The sequence below is a fragment of the Mya arenaria genome, chromosome 2, assembly GCF_026914265.1.
Source record: "Mya arenaria isolate MELC-2E11 chromosome 2, ASM2691426v1".
Taxonomy (NCBI): domain Eukaryota; kingdom Metazoa; phylum Mollusca; class Bivalvia; order Myida; family Myidae; genus Mya; species Mya arenaria.
The window spans coordinates 54,034,772-54,052,674 of NC_069123.1; the positions used below are offsets into that span (position 1 = coordinate 54,034,772).

Genomic DNA, 17,903 nt, shown 5'->3' on the forward strand with positions numbered 1-17,903 from the left:
AAATAATAAGTTATTGAGACAATATGAAAAGGTCTAAAATTGGAATTTAATTATGGTATCTTAGTTTGTTGATTGAAATTTAGCACAGTGAGACGAAGTAAAACTCTGTTTAGGAAATTAAGGCCTAAGGCTTACATGTACTTTTCTGTAAAATAGCAGTTGCATTTTAGAGCTTCAATAGCTTCGATCAATGTTGGTGTAAAAAATGAACTTTTCCAGACCAATTCATTAATATTAAAGGGACTGTACACCAGATTGGCACCAAAATTATTTTTCTTCTGTAACGAATCTCAGGACAATCATTTAATATATTTTTTACGGTCGCCAAAATTGCAATCCAGTGGTGTATCCACTTTGCTACGAAGGCTTATTCTTACCGGGTGGAATATTTCAGCTATATACCTATCTTGGTAATATCACGTGATAACATCGACTAGCCAATCTCGTATAAGAAATGAATTCTACTAGGAAGACATACCTAGTAATCTTTTTTAATGGAAAAGATGGACCAAAAAACTGCGAAAAATAAATTAATTGTAAACTATGTGGTACTTCAGTTAGTAAGTTTCAATGCATTGTACATCTCGATACCAAGTTTATGTAAGTTTTCGACAATTTTTTTTTTCGCTATTTCATCATACGGAGTACAGCCCTTTAAGGCTAGTAAGTAATTGGGAGCATCATAAGGAATGTTTGCAAGTCTTGAATAAAAAAAAAAACGAAGTATATTTTGTCGCTGTCATCAACCACCAACTTGATTTAAAAGTACGGAAATTGTCTCTAATTTAAAAGCAACTTCATCAGTTATATAACTTAGTAGACCATAAATGAAATGCACAACATGCGAGTAAATAATTGATGCCATTTATCGATATCCATTTGCAGCTTTATCAAGAAAACATGATTCAATATGTGATACGTTCAATCAACAGGTGATTGCTGGCTCTTTAATGTGGTTTTGATGGATCACGTCTATTGTTTCGTTATATTCACACTCGCATGGTTATAAATTCAACCTTATCGGTTGCATTTACAAAACATTGCTTAACAACTTATATTGATCTTTTAACATCTATTAGTCTAGAAATCATTCCCAGGTTGTGGTTTTATATGTTCATAGTTGTTCGACATGAAATGTGTGCCCATTGCGTCGTTTGAATCTGAAGATTTTACACCTTTGTTTCAAGGGTAATCTAACGAATTGTGCGAATGGTGATAGACTATGCATTATAAATTCCAGCTCACTCCACTATAATGTATAACATTACTATACATATAAATGTATATGTGTGAGTATATGTATAAATATATATTTGCAAGTTATTGCACTTAAAGAAGTATTGCGCAATTTAAATATTGTTAAAACGTTATTATTCAATATACTCCTCATATGGATTCAGGTTCTTCAATTATTTTAATTTCATTCAAGTGCACTGTTTCACACGCTGTGGCCCAGTTATACCTATGTTTGACCACGTGCTTAAACCACTCTTTAATATAGATACAATCAACAACTAAAATGAATATATGAATTGTAAAAAAGTGCTTTTAATGTCCCTGAATATACAGCGACTTAGAGATTGAATTTAAAGAGCTAGACTACTTCAGTGGTCACTTTAACAAAATACAAATATGTTTTATTACAAGAAACGTACTTTACGCAAAACAAAGATAATACTTTAATTTCAGAGTTAAAACAGGGAATTACATCATGCATATTGCAATTCATCCAGTAGAGACTGCTCAATAATATCAAACGATAACTTACATCGTACGACAAAACCGATAGATATATTATTATGAAAATTGATATCTGTGAGACTGTTTATACCTTAATTAATCTTTATGCTCCCAATAATAAAAATGAACATAATGTATTCTTTGAACACATATAAAAACCAGTGCAATAGGTATCTCAAGGGTCAAATGTCATAGGTGGATACACTAGACATCCATGAAAGGGTCTCGCCTACAAATTGAAATCACAAGTAAATCTTCAAAACAATGTTTTATCAAATTATTTAGTCGATATTTGGAGGTCATTAAACAAAACGTATTTACAATATACGTGGAGAAGAAAATGTAACGTTGAATGAAGCAGTATTGACATCTGGTAAATTGAATATTAAGATCATGTAGCAATTTCATTTTGACTCATCAAGTAAACTGAATGCTCAAATACTATCTCTGCGAAATAAATGGAAAATATGTAAACAATTAATACAAGAATAGTCGATCAGTTTCTCAAAAGAATGTCAAGAAATAAAAATAATCATCTGCAAAAACTTTAAAACAACTAAGAATATTGCATGCAATTAACATTGTTAATCACAAATCAAATGATAATGCAGTACTACGACTTCAAAATGATTTTAAATATTTATGATGAAAAAGCAAAAGGTGCTCAAATTTGATCCAAAGAAGACTTTCTTGAAGAAGGTGAACTAATTCAAGTCATTTTATTTATTTAAAAAAATCCCGTCAAACCAGGAAAATAATGACTGCATTAAATATTAATGATTAAAAAGCTCTTAGTTTTAATGAAATACTTAATGTAAAAACAGAGGTTATTTTCTACTAAAAACCAATACTCGTCTCAAACAGTTCTGGTCTATACTTTGGCTAAATTTTAACGGATAATTTTAATGATTGTTTTGAGAAAAAAGAACTTACTAAGTCCAAATATCAATCAATATTTACACTGCTGCATAATAATGGAGACCCGGAGATTGTGAACAACTGGAAAACAACATCATTATTAAATATTGACTAAACATTCTTGCAAAAAAATTAGCAGCACACTTTAAAACGTCTTACAAAATAAAATATAAGCCAGAATCAATGAGGCTATTATAGAATATACTGAAAATATATATATAGAAGGGGCAGTAATATTTGTTGATTTTATAAAGGCTTTTTATACGGTTAAATGGCCCTTAATAATGATTTGTTTGAAGAAAAATGGTTTTGAAGAAATGGGTGCTACTATAACAATATTTTCTCACGCGTTACTAATAATGGATGGCAATCTTAACCTTTTAAACTAACTAGAGGCATTAAACAGGGGTGTCTAATCTCTGCTTTGCTATTTATAATTGATGTCGAAATTATCTCGTTAAAAATAAAGTCTAGCGAAGATATAAAAGGCATAAAAGTGACAAAGAATGAATGCATTAGGACAATGCATCTTGCAGATGACACTACGGTATTCGCAAAAAAAATAGGAAAATGAAATCCGTGTTATCACAAGCCGAGGCGATATGGATAGGTAAACTCAGAGCATGTAAAACTGACAACGCGTCTGGCATTCAATTTAAAAGATACATCAAAGCACAAGGTGTTTACTTCGGTACGAATTTAAGCCAAATGCAAGAACTGAATCGGAATGATAAATTGGAAAAAAAAATCAATCTAAAAATTAATCAATGGAGCAAAAGAACACTGATATTCTATGATAAAATAACGGTGGTAATTCTTTTTCTATCTTAAATATCACATATTATGCAATCCCTTTTTACAATAAGGTAGGTACTTGAAGAATTAAATTTTCTCTGGTCATATAAAAGTGAGAACATCAAAAGAACAAAACTCATCGGAGATAAATAAGATGAAGGACTAGAAATGATTTATATATTCCTATTCGATAAAACTCTTCAAATGAAATTGGTTAAAACACTCAAAAATCCAGAAATAGCAAACAGGAAAATAATACCGCCCGTATTCGTATCTAAATTAATACGGCAAGAACTAAATTATATTCAATGTGAATACAGACAGCATAAACTCTCTGCCAAAGGTAAAATTAAAACAACCACTCTTATATTAACGTGTTTTGTATGCCTTTATTTAACTAAAAATCCTACTTATGTTAATATGCCAACATCCTTAACAGAAATAAGAAAGCAAATTGTATGGGGTGATTGCTGTATTAAAATAAAATTGCAATTTCTATTATTTAATTTAATTTAACTGTATTGAATCTAATTGTATATATGTCGACTAAAAATTTAAAGAAGGAAAGATGAAAGAAACCTGTATATTAGGTAAATTAAGATCTGAATCTAATTGAATATCTGAAATCAGTGCTAAAAGAAAGCTATTCCAACAATTTGGAAACAAACATTATACATGCATTATTAAAAAAGGTCCAATGTAAGACCAGACTAAACTATAGATTTACCAAACAAATATAGTTTATAAGTTTACGGATAGCACTTCAATGAACAAATGAATAAAACAACTTTTAATTTTAAAGAAACTACAAAGCCATACACACAAACAGAACTTGACGTTACGCATACTGAGTGGAATTTTTGTTATTTTTAATATTAATTAGAAATATTTCATAATGCATCAAAACTTTTAAGTTCAAATTAATTCAAAGAATAACAGCTACAAATACAAATCTTAACCCGTGGGAAACACGGTCTATTCCATTGTGTTCCGTGTAAAATGAAATGGAAAATTTGAATCACTTTTGTATGCAGTGTAAATAAAAAGAAAACTTATGGAATATACACTTTGCTATTGACTCCTACCGTTATCAAAATTCATGGTGGAAAGTTTATCACAGCTGACCACGAGTCAATAATTACACGAAATGTAGCGGAACACTGAGACGATTATACAAACACCATGAGAGAAGTTACAGACGCTTTGTTGAATTAAAGGGTGATCGATAGTTTAGAGTCCATGCGCCCTGGTGACCGGCCCTTAGGATGGGCTGGGGATAAATAACCACGTATTGGTAGTTTAATTGAAAGTTCTTTACTTTTTGACATTGTACTTGTACTTTTGTTAAACAAAATGTAACTTCTTTTAAAATTCTTTTAAAATCAGAACTTTTTTTATAACATTAAATCTTCTAAGAAGTGCACATAACATACTACGCTGTTAACAGTAAATTGCATTATTTTGCCGAAGTGTCATACATTCACCACATGAGGAATGTATACACAGTGCATCACCAGCTGGAGCATGTGACAAATCTTCTTAACTCAGCAGGATCATTAAGAGCATCAACAGATTCAATCTGGTTAAAGCAAACTGACGGAGCGATACAATATCACGGAGTGATTCTAACTACTTTTGTTTTAAGTACATGAAACCTACTGATGACCTAATTGGACAAGAATTTCAATACCTACTTTTAAGATCCTGATAATTGCGCTAACTTCATGAAATTAATAAGACGTAAAATGATGATTTCTAGCTCTGAATTGCGTTAAAGGTCCAAAAGGCATTTAATTGCAATTCCTGAAAATAATGAGATAGTTTATGTTTGTAAATAATCTGTTTTTTAATAAACATATTTCGGCATCAAAGGCACTGGAATAAAAGCTAGTCCAGTGGATTCAGGTCTTAAAATGTAAACAATATCCTCTCATTTCTAATAAGACACTGAATATAAATTAAACTAAAATTGCCCACAGTTTGGTTGAATGTTTAAACAAATGCAGATCGTTCAGATTGAGATGAAATGTCAATTCAGTTGCAAAACTTGCTACAACTAGTTTAGAAACAAAACTGTTTCAAATATTATGCACATAACTTCACTTTTCAAACCAAAATTGAACACACATATGTATATTTATGTGCGACAAATATTTGTTTTTCCTTCTGTTACATAACATGAAATGAAAATATACCGAGGCACAAATAAATGAATGATTTATGAAATTATAAAATTACCTATGAAATATGTTTTCAAAATTTAAATTATCAAACAGTTATATATGGGTAGAAACTTGTGCGAGTAATTGTGTATAACTATTAATATCAAAGTTTAAAGCAGGTTTACTACACTTATGAATGCATGTGTGTATGTGTACTCCTTGGAATATGATGTGTTATATACATTTGTAATGCTAGTTTCACTTGGGTAAGCTACAAACATTTCTGTTTATAGACCTCATTCTTGAGTTCAAATGAGGTATTTTAAGACATTCTTTCAATAAACGCCCCTAATTGATTTATCATATATGTTGTTTTTTTCGTTTGTGTATGTTAAAGTTGCGTATATGCCTTTGGTCCTATGAAATTTAATGGGGATTATGTTTAAGCTTTCGACTACTAGACTGATGTCTGTATTTTTTTCCATATAAATAACATTCAGTATGACAAGTGCATTCTATCAAGGGTCGAATGCCTAGTCGATGTGGGCATTGATGGTTCACGGACTGATACCCGAAAATAATTTAAGACGACCTTCAATTAACACGTCATGACAACTGTAGCCTGCCTGTATTTCTGTATGGTATCCCGATCGTATCACTCAAAGTAAATCTTCTGAGGAGACAGCAGAACGATAGAAACAGAATCAGATACAATGAATCTTTGTTTGAGCTATGGTCATAAGTGACTGTAAACAGGCGTCTTTCTGCAGTAAAATGCTTTTAGTAGATTGTTTTTTTGTTTTGTTTTTTAAAAAGGTTGTATCCATTGAATTGGGCCCTAAATAACAAAATTATCTAGGTTAAGAAAATCTTACTGTCAGATTAAAAGCTTATCATGTGATAAACTTTGGCGATATCGATGCAATTGTATTCATGTCTTTAGAATTCTGTAATATATTGTGAAAATTCACATCGTTTCAAAGATAAACTTAATTACTTGATGAGTAACTCTTTTAAACCGAAAATATCAGATATGCATTAGACTGAATTGTTAGATAAAAGGGCTAAAAGAGACATTTTCTTTTCGTAATACAGTTAAGTTTAAGTTATCTTGGCAAATTTGCAAATTGGCTTAAATGAGAATATATTTGAAATTTATAGTGCAAATATTCAAACCTTTTGGGAGAAAACACCTTTTATTGCTGACGTAAAAAAGATCACAAGGAAAAAAAACATTTTTTACAGTCGATTTTTAATATATAGGTTGCATTTACACCTTGTTTAGTAACCAATTCTCTATTTAAAGACAGTGTGACTTAAGTATACATGTGGAAAGCTCAACTATATCCTTAACAAGTTATATTAACAGTACAATCTCAATATTTTCACTGGCATTCTGTTAAAGATACATGTCCAATAAATTTATTGAATATTATGCGATACCTTTCTTATATGATCTAAGTATGCCCGAGTTCTTTACAACGTTGATTGGTCATTGATGTGAAAATCACTGATTAGTTGCACGCTCACTATCCGGTGATAGTTTCAAACGGGCTTATTTAAAATAAATTAATCAATGGTGATTTCTATATGCCATAAAACCAGGAACTCGCTTTGCACGACTCAATGCATTCGTTATTTGCTTTGATTGTAAGGAATGTGTTTCTACTTTTGCACATGTATAAATAGTGTATATTTGATAAGGACACCTTTGTTACCACACACAAACACATCACATTTCATTGATTTATGTCATATGAATATTGTTTAAAACAAGGCATATTGTGCGTAAATAAAAAGGGTTTTGAACGGGTTAAAACCTTATTCACCATAAGAAGTAAAGAGCTTGTTTAATATTTAGTTTGTGAAATATACAAGCATGAATAAAATATGAGTCATGCCAATATGAACAAAATATTTACTGAAAGTATTAGGCGAGTTAAGTTTTAACTTATTTACATTACCTTTAAAATTTCGTTTCTTACACTTGGACATTCCAGGCTTGCTATGAATTAGGAGAAACACACAGACAGGGCGAATTGACATTTTTACATCAAATTGATGATTACAAATTATATTGATATTGTGTGGAGACTTTAGCACACAAAATTGTTGTTATTATCATTTTTTGTGTTGCACGCACAAGTATTTCTTATCGAGATATTTACATACATTTTCGTTTCTTTACGCCCTCTATATTTGCAGAAGATTACTCAGCTTTATAATATTCGCCCAGACAAAGTTAATACAAATGTTATAGTTTTCAGCGACCTTCCAAAATAAAACAACGTCTAGGCAATACAGATAAAACGTTATTTTCCCATATCTTGGCCTGCAGCGGATCGTACAGCATTGTTCAAAGAATAGAATTCAAGACGACTGTGATTGATCATTTTTCATCCTGATTTGCTCAATAACTTATTCGATTAAAGATAGCTATCCATGTTTGCCGGCACTAAATATCTGGGGTTTGCATGCTTGCGGGAATTGCCCCATCATACTGACTACAATGAAGCTAAACAGTGTTTGCCCAAGGCTATGTGTGTTAGAGAAATACATACTCATCAAGTCATTACGCCAAAACAGTTTAACACCATTTGTGTATTAATTAAATAGGAGCATAAGGACGATGTTGTTATGATTCGAGAACATAGCAGCTTTATAAAATTCCTATATTTATTAAAATCACGATAAATCAATACAAGAGCATGCCCTGCACAAAATGCATACTTTTATCCGAAGACAAGATATTAATGAAAAAACAAACAGATGATCCCTTCAAAGAACGGTTATTCATATCACAATTGACACTTGTTTGTAAATACATCAATATTGGATTATTTACTTGTATATGGATATGATAATGCTACTATAAATGCTGGATTCGAACCGGTAACAGCTATAAACTTTATGTAGAATAGCAGTAAGCAGCGAAAATATAAGCAAATATTCGGATAATAATAATTACTTAAGGTCAGAAAATGCATCCTCAACATTGAAAAGATAAATTTTGAAACTGAATCACCCGATGCTAAGACCTCATTTACGACTTCTTTCATTTCATCACTTGTCCTATGTGCTTACAGAAAAATGGCATCTTAAACTTAAATGTTGATTTTTTTTACAATGTTGAACAGTTGAAATAAAGTTCTGTTGTGCGCAAACCGCGAACAAGAGACCATAGAAGTAAGATGTAACATCCTCTAGGCTAAACATCTAGCACATATTCTTTTTTCTGGGTTATTCCTGCTTCTTATCTGCATGTACACATATTTTCTTTATATATTTATGCATAAAGCTACAGAAACAAGCTCAGTAGCAAAAAAAAAATAAACATAAACCCGGTTTAGTGGCACTGGTCAAACGCCAAAGACATAGAACACAAAATCACAAACAAGAAACATAGAAGAACAGCACAAAACTCCAAAAACAACACAGTGCATACATACTATATGTTAAAAAATAGGTATGTTTATCAAGAATTGTTAGGAACCGCCTTGGAACGGTCAGTAAAATGTAAATTTACTGGGGGTTTTAACCAGTTTATGTGCACAAACCTCACTCGTATCCCAACAATCCTTAATAAAGATAAAACGCAAAAGGTAAATCTTATCATAGTATGCATTAACTTATTAAAATATGAATGATAAGAAGAGACCGATATAATACTTCTAACCGAAAATTATCAAGCTAAAGATAAAGATAAAATTCTTCAATTTAAATTGTATATTTAAGACATTTGTATTTTACAGAAGACAAGCAAGTGTATGGTTTTCAACTGATAACTAAGCAACGGAATATGTATCATATTAAATCTTAAATACGCTGCTCAGGTGTTTTCGTTTCAGTAAACAATTACAAGTACGAAAAGGCTTAATTTAGTATATCATTTTAATTATCACTATATCTGAACCGACCATGCGGTTGTTTTATGGAAAAGATACGATAGCATCAGGTATTGTTTAGAATAAAACTAAAACTAAAATACCTTAAATTATATTATAAAGAAATAAATACTACTATCACCATTCCAAAATAGCATTCCAATTGGCTTATTTTTTCCTAAGAGCGATGTACGCCAAATTGTTCAAATTACCTCAAGTATATTGTTTAAATAAACAATAAATGACAAATACAACTCGATAAAGTAAACATAAAATTGAGGAAAACAGTATTGAAGCCGGATTCCCAAAATGATCTTCTGTACACACGGAAACGTTCATCTGTATAATAATTATATTGATAAGGGGGTTGGCAAATGAACGCCACAACAAGAACATAATACAACATCTGTGCTCCTGAAAACCGAGTATCTAGCTATTGATAAAATATTATGCACATAAGAACAACTTTCCTCGAAAAAACATAATATCCGGAAAGGATTTATCTGTCTGGTAAGAACATGACGACGCACCGAACAAATATGGATAAGTATAATTGCCTGATATTATTCCACTTTCCATACACCTATTACTTTCTCCTGAGTACAACTTTCAAAAATTCCGTAGAAATTGTAATTGATTCTGTAAAGGGTGACCACTCTATGAGCTAAGATGTCTTTCAGATTGCAACCTAATGGTTGTTCTTTTTGTGGCTTCCTTAGTGGAGATTATATCACGAACCCACCCAAAACGCTACTCGACAATTATGGTGTCCATTTAAGCATCCAAACAGCTGTTTGTCGTGAATGACGATATTTCTTAAGTGAATAAGCAATTAGACAGACAGACAAACCGACAGACAGACAAATATACAGACGGACAGACAAACAGACATACAGATAGAAGGACGGACGGACGTTTTCAAAGATTTTCAATATTTAAATAATGTGTGCAAAGGGACATCAAAATGAAATATGATCTTAAGAATGATTGCGCATGGAGCTGGATCAAACATGACCGTTTATGCAATGTGCATAAGTTACGCGTGATTTATCATGGACTCTCTGGGCATGTCTGTTAGTATCCTAACCTAGAAATTTAAAATAGTGATTTCATTGCATTCATTCACGAATTCACACAGAAAAAGCCAATTTATTCTTATTGCAAATTTTACGTAAACTATTTAAATAGGATTACATGCCTAGGCAATTTGACAGATCTAAGCGGAATTAAGAAACGTACAAGTATCGAGGAAATTGAATATCCAAAGACAAACATAATATATGTATATGACAGTAATTTTGCAAGTTTGAAACATTTTGATGTAACCAGGTTCAAAACATACACCGTTAATACAACTGAATTATTATGAACATGTTATGCATTTTGTGCAACAATTTTTACAATAAATTGGTCTGAGGGTTATAAAATCATTGTTTTCTTACCCCTACGTTCTCAAATTTGAGCTTTTATCACATGATAATCAGTTGATTTTATTATGATGTTATTCTTTATTCCTCTCAACTCTTAAGTTAAACCATTTTACACTTGATATCTTTATTTAAAAGTTCGTAGATTACCTTATTAATAAAGTATTTGTATTTATTTATTTATTTAATATTTTAGATTATAACCCACATTTCCAGACAATGAAATCGCCTTTCATTCTACATTTAACAGACATGACGCTATACTTTCTTAAATTATATGAACGAAAGACATAAAAGGATTTTAAACATACAAATATTGGCCAGGTAGTGTCCATGTTAAGTGCACAAGCCGTCGAAAAGAAAATAACCAGGATGCAACAACGCAATACAAATAGCTAAAATAGGTACAAAAATGGTACATTTGACTTTAAGCACAATTTAAAGTCACGCAATTTTCTATTTTCACTTTGTAAACAAGCAATCGTTCAGCTTATAATTTCAATAGTTTTTAAGTCGTCTAGAAACAAAGGTTAAAAACGAGAGAAGCTTACACGTCTGGCCTTCGGGTACGCGTATTTATATTACGATTAAGGTGATATGAACTTACACCAAATTACTTTCACAAACCACCATTTTGATCCGCATCTTACATTTCCCTCACCCAAATTTCCGCAAAAATAAATAACGTTGGACCCCCTGTTATATCGAATTAGAAAGTATTCGTATTAACCATTTGATACATTCTTCTTCAGTGACTCGACGATATTGAATTTAGTTATTGTCCCCGTAGATTTCTTTACTGATGATACATTTATGGTTATGATGAACACGTTTGTTTATCCAGTTATCTAGAAGAAACAGTGTAAATTTGAATAGAACGCAATGCATACAGGGAGCACCCAATATTTGGTTTATAGAATGCTACGAGAACAGAACACAATAATAGCGTGATATGGACGGTTGAATGCGAGTGATATAACATTATTATTTATTTTTTCAGATTTCTGCCTTGCTGCGTTTTAATATTTCCTATTGTTTCCTATTTTTTAGACCATGTTGTATCGTGCTGACAACATAAATGATCGAAACCAGAGGATTTGGTGCTTCAATTAGCAAGAGAACAGTCCTTTGGGAGAATATACCACGGAAGAGAGACAGGGAAAGTTTAAGTTCAATACATGGTTTTCGCCCGTATTGACTTTAGGTTTCACACTTTATTCCCACCGACATCTTCCTAGTTTTGAACGAGGTATCACTTCTGAGGTAATTGAATTACTGGAAAACATGAAGTCCTAAATCCGCAATAATGTCTGGTTACAATTCATTTACACCGCGCTAATACTTTCTTAGAGGTGAAAGGACAAGAGTTAACAACCAGTAAAGCTATTTTTCTGCCAACTCTGTAAGCTAAATATTTCATAGATGTTTTAACAGTATTGAATGCTTAGATAAGGTATAAAAGGTAGCACTGTTAAACAAGTGGGCCTTATATTACAGTTTCATCTAGCTTTTGTCAATTATTTGCAATCATGAAGTCAGCATAGTAGTTGCCCGATAAATGGCTACGTAAATGCCGTAGGAAAGGCCTGAATTATGCATACCACATATCGAATCAAACGCTAATGAAAAGGAAATATGACTGAACAAGACCAAAGAAACAGAGTTCTTTTTCTTGGCGCTGGCGGTGTCGGGAAAAGCTCCATTTTGAAAAGGTTTCTGTTCAACACCTCCAGTGATACTTACCTCGAAACAGAAGATTTGTATGCTAGGGAATTCACTATTCAAGGTGTGGAGGTTATAGTGGATTTTCTGGACACTGCCGGAAAGTTGGTATTTCCGGTAATGAGGCGCCTTTCGATTACCACAGCCCATGCCTTCATTCTAGTATATTCGGTGACAAGCTCCGAAACGTTTGAAGAGGTCAAACGCTTGTGGGACGAAATCAAGGAAGCAAGAAGTAATTATGAGGACTTGCCGTGTGTTGTTGTTGGTAATAAAGTTGACCTTGAGGATAACAGGCAAGTGGAAAAATTCGACGCTCTCAACTGGGTTTATAACGATGACAACTGTGGGGCATTTGTCGAGATCTCTGCTAAAAACGACGAATGCATTGTAGAAGTGTTCAAATTACTGATGGAAAAAGCAAAGAATCCAAGAGCAAAGATAAATGAACCCTTTCATGCCGCGCAGATTGAGTGAACATTCCCTGGAGATGCAAACCCAGGCAGATGTCAGTGCCGATAAAACTAGTGAAAATGGGAGCAAATTTAGTCGAACCAGAAGTCTTATTCGCCGTGGAAGTAAGCCAAAGGTTCGAAAGTCACACGCCCGCTCCCATCACCGACAGGACTGTGTTATTTCTTAGACATTTCTGATTGAATAGCCCTTCGTCAATGAAAGACGAAATATGTATAGTCTATGCTAGCGATTTGACAATACGTACAATGTGAGTTTTTTGGTGATATTTTATCAGGTGTATACATCTATAAGCCTTCTAGGAAACTTGTTTTAATGAAGATTTGAACTTTAATGGGAATGCAAAAGTTATCCAGATTATTAAAGCATATTTAAAATACTACTAATTATCATTCTTTTAAACCCAAAACCAGTTTCCATAAAGAATTATCAGAGATGTATGGGTAATCAAGCAATATTTTTCGTTTATAATGTCAACATATAAGTAGACATTTACTAAAAAACAACCCTTAATTTGTTTGCATATTAACTATACATATAAAATATATATTGTTCTGTAAACTTAAAATCATGAGCCTAATATAAATGGGGTTAAATATTTATATTGAAGATGCATAATATACAATATCTATCTATCTCAGAGAGTATTTAAGTATAACTCATATAGATGTTGACAAAACTACATAACCTGATTTTGTTTCTATTCTTTAATTTAAAGATAAAAAGCTCAAATCGAAACGTATTAATGTGCAATATTACAAATACAGGTTGGTCAATTACAACTGCACGTTAAATATTCATGACACTGGCGTAAGTTTATGGGTTCTTAAGTTAATTTCAACACAAAGTACTCGCGAAAGTTTATGGGTTCATAAGATGGTTTTAACACAAAGTCGGAGCCTCTTGTTACAATCAATTGTTTCCTTCTAGTGACATCATATTACAGTTGCATCATATTCTGACTTCCTTCGTGCTATAGCTGTACAATTGATTTTTGCTTTGCTACATGCATTTGTACAATTTATGCAAAATTTGTAGTTTTCAATGGTTCTTCAATACATTAAATACGTTTACCAACGCTTAGACCTTGTTCTTAGTGTCCCGAGTCAAAGAGATTAGATGGCGAAATACGAACACATTGGCATATTTTGAAGCAATGTTGTCTTCGTAACTGACAATAATTGACTCAATAAGACTGCCGTCCGATAGTAAAACGACGTGATGATTCAAGCAATACTGAAGCCATGCAATTATTTGACGGCAAACATCATGCCAATAGGAAAGGGACTTGGCTGAATTATTGCCTTGCACGGAGTGAAAACTGTTATTTCGTTTTATTGTGCTGTATCCAAAACGTCGAGGTCATTGTTATATAACTAACAGTGAAGGACAAGTTAAATATGTCAATGTTTAAGTTTATGACCATGTCCGTTGGCTACATTCAAATTCAGAATGCTCTGTAAGTAAAATGTATGCACAATCTTATCAGAAAGATCGTTTATTCTTTTCCCATTTTTTCTAACGAAGCTATGAAAGCAACATGATTTTAACAAATATTTGGTTCAATCATGAACTGTCAACATCAGCAACGAAATGATCGAAACAATATCAACCGATGCTTGGACATCAAGTACGATTCAGACATCACATGTTTTATGAATTATTTGATTTTATTAACCGTCTTTAATATAAATTCATTTCCACTTGATAAATATGATAAAAAAAATCAGATGGCTTGATCCATGTTTGATATGTTTGTTTTGTTTTATTTGCTCTTCACTCTTTGTTGTGTCTGCTGGACTTTGGCCATGTGCGTTAAAATGTGATCATGGCAAATGGTTTGGCTACTGGGTTTGTCCCTGAATCTTTTATGCATTATAAGTGCAAACATCTGAATGGTGGTCATATATATAATATAAAAAAGTAAATATTTTATAAAAAAAAAATCCTTATTAAACTTCTGTTTGAACATCTTAAGCTCAAATGAAATTATTCAACTTGGTATTGAGGTTTAAAAGGATATAGCAGTCATTTGTTATTTGACGAAGATAATGAAGAGTATTTATTTTAAGGCGATTTTTAAAGTAACGTATTATGTATGACATTTAACGTCGTATATTATTGCAATATTTAACGTGGCTCAGGTGTTTTAATTTCAGAAATAACACAATAAAGGAAAACATGTCAAGTAGCTAATCTTTTGTTATTAACTTATCCGTACTAATGTGCAGTTTACGGAAGAAATGCGACAAAAACCAGCTGCAGCATCATGACATATCTTTTTCTCAGAAAATACAACGATACATGTTGGATGCAGTGGGAAACTTGTATCACAAGGATTTAGTGTATCTGAGATACACGGAATAAGAATCGTTAACTTTACATTCATGATATGCGGGTTTTTTTGCCAGTTTATAATACTAAAATTCAATTTTGCAAAAAGCCTAAATAGTTCATTTCAAATACACGTTTCCATGGATGATGGCTGATAGAATTACAGATCAATAATTACAGAAGCTTAACAAAACAGCAAACTATGATACATCCATAATGCGTGGGAGAATACAAATAAAGCAGAGTTGTTTCTCTGTGTTTCATAATTTAATAAACGAATTAAAATTCTACTCATGTTTGATTCACGTTGTTAGCCGTGCTTTCAGTCACTCAATTATGAATTAGCTTTGCCGTGCAAATAGTTCAAGAATAGTATACAGAGCGATTTTTGGGCACACACATTATACAAGGTGACTGTCCATATGCCCAGGTCATGGTGACGATAAAGTATAAAATTTGTATGAACTAGTGATACAATTGATAACAATGTGACCATATCAAATAAATTTCATCATTCGAAAAAGCGTCATTCATAACCTTTACAATTTCCGCAGAATTATGATGGAGCATGCCGTGAAGCTTCGGAAGTGAAACAGATGAAAAAGAATTAAAACATCACAATAACAACATCAAACAACAACGAAAGTTTCGAAACCATTGCTTATTCAGCATTAAGCAAGAACAAACCGCTTCATTGTACGAGCGGCTACTTACTGGCGTTAATAGTGACAGAAACACAGTAATCCAGACGGCAATATTTATTATGGAGATTGTATTTGTAGAGCAAAAATGTTAAAATACATGGTTACTTATTATGTATCACATTAACCTATTTATAGACCGCAATATCTGTGCCTTGAAGTATAATAACAAAAATATCACTAATTTATCTATAAAGGTACAAACTCCCGAATTATGCTAGGCCAATACCGTTTGGATATTTTCCAGAAATAGCAAAAATAAAATCATAGTAAATGTAAAGTAGTGTAGTTCTGAAAACGGACCTTTTCCATTTATTATTCACAAATCACAACAAAATACAAGTACTTGTACACAAGGAAAATATATCCTGCAATTATTTATCCACATTTTCTTCAGATTTATGGTAGCCCGTTGTGTATTGCCTCAGTTCTGTAGTGTGTGCTAAAAGGAACTGTTTTAATGTTTCCCTAATCGAAATAACAAACCTTTTTGACAATTAATGAATGTGCGGTTTCGGTTATCCCTACTACCAATTCCGCTTCTCTTCTTGTTTGGGCTGTTTTTGTTGAAATGGCTCTCCAACGTTTCCTCTTTCTTTTAAAGCTGCACTCTCACAGAGTGAACTTTTCGAGACCAATTTATCAATATCAAGGACAGAAAACAATTTTATATTTAAGAAATTGGAAACATCATTAAGGAATGTCCGCAGGTCTTGAGTAAAAAACACGAAGTATATTTTGTCTCTGTCATCAACCACTAACTTGATTTAAAGGTACGGAAATTGGCTCTAATTTAAAAGCGACCTCATCAGTAATGTAACTTTATAGACCATAAATGAAATGCACAACAAGCGAGTAAATAATTGATGCCATTTATCGATATCCATTTGCAGCTATATCAAGAAAACATGATTCAATACGTTCAACCAACAGGTGATTGCTGGCTCCTTAATGTGGTTTTGATTGATCACGTCTACATTTTCGTTATATTCACACTTGCATGCTTATAAATTCAACTTTATCGGTTGCATTTACAAAACAATGTTTGACAACTAATTTTGATCTTTTTACAGCCATTAGTCTAGAAATTATTCCCAGGTTGTGGTTTTATATGTTCATAGCTGTTTGACATGAAATGTGTGCCTATAGAGTCGATTTGAATTTGAAGATTTTACACCTTCGTTTCAAGGGTAATCTAACAAATTATGAGAATGGTGACAGACTATGCAATATAAATTTCAGCTCACTCCACTAATGTATAACATTACTAAACATACAAATATATATGTATATGTGTATGCAGATGTATTATATGTATTTGTATATAAAAGCATATCCATTCTCACAATTCTTTAATTTTATAAGAAAATAAAACACAACCTCTATGTGTTCGATAAAGAGACCAAATCCATCACAGGAGTACACACAATGCGTTCACAATTTATAAACGAAGATCCAGTAGATATAGCATGTTCTAAAAGTTTTTTTGAATACAATTATGCAACTTCAGAAAAGCACGAACTCACTCGATCACGAGTTTACTATACTAGGGACTATAACTAGTTTATAGTGTTTTTTTAGTTTTAGTTTTATTAACAAATACAATAGACAATATGTCAATGAGTATACATTTACAAATAGAGAATTATATGCATGTAAGTAATCAAATGGTCAAATAAATCACCAATGATCATATAAATAAATATTCATGTTTCATGTCATAATAGAGACACAATATAGCATTTT

The 17,903-nt window shown here is 32.1% G+C and overlaps 1 pseudogene; it reads left to right on the plus strand.

The window, feature by feature from the left end:
• Nucleotides 1-12,561: 12,561 nt before the first annotated feature.
• Nucleotides 12,562-13,291, plus strand: LOC128215878 (GTP-binding protein Di-Ras2-like; annotated as a pseudogene).
• Nucleotides 13,292-17,903: the final 4,612 nt, after the last annotated feature.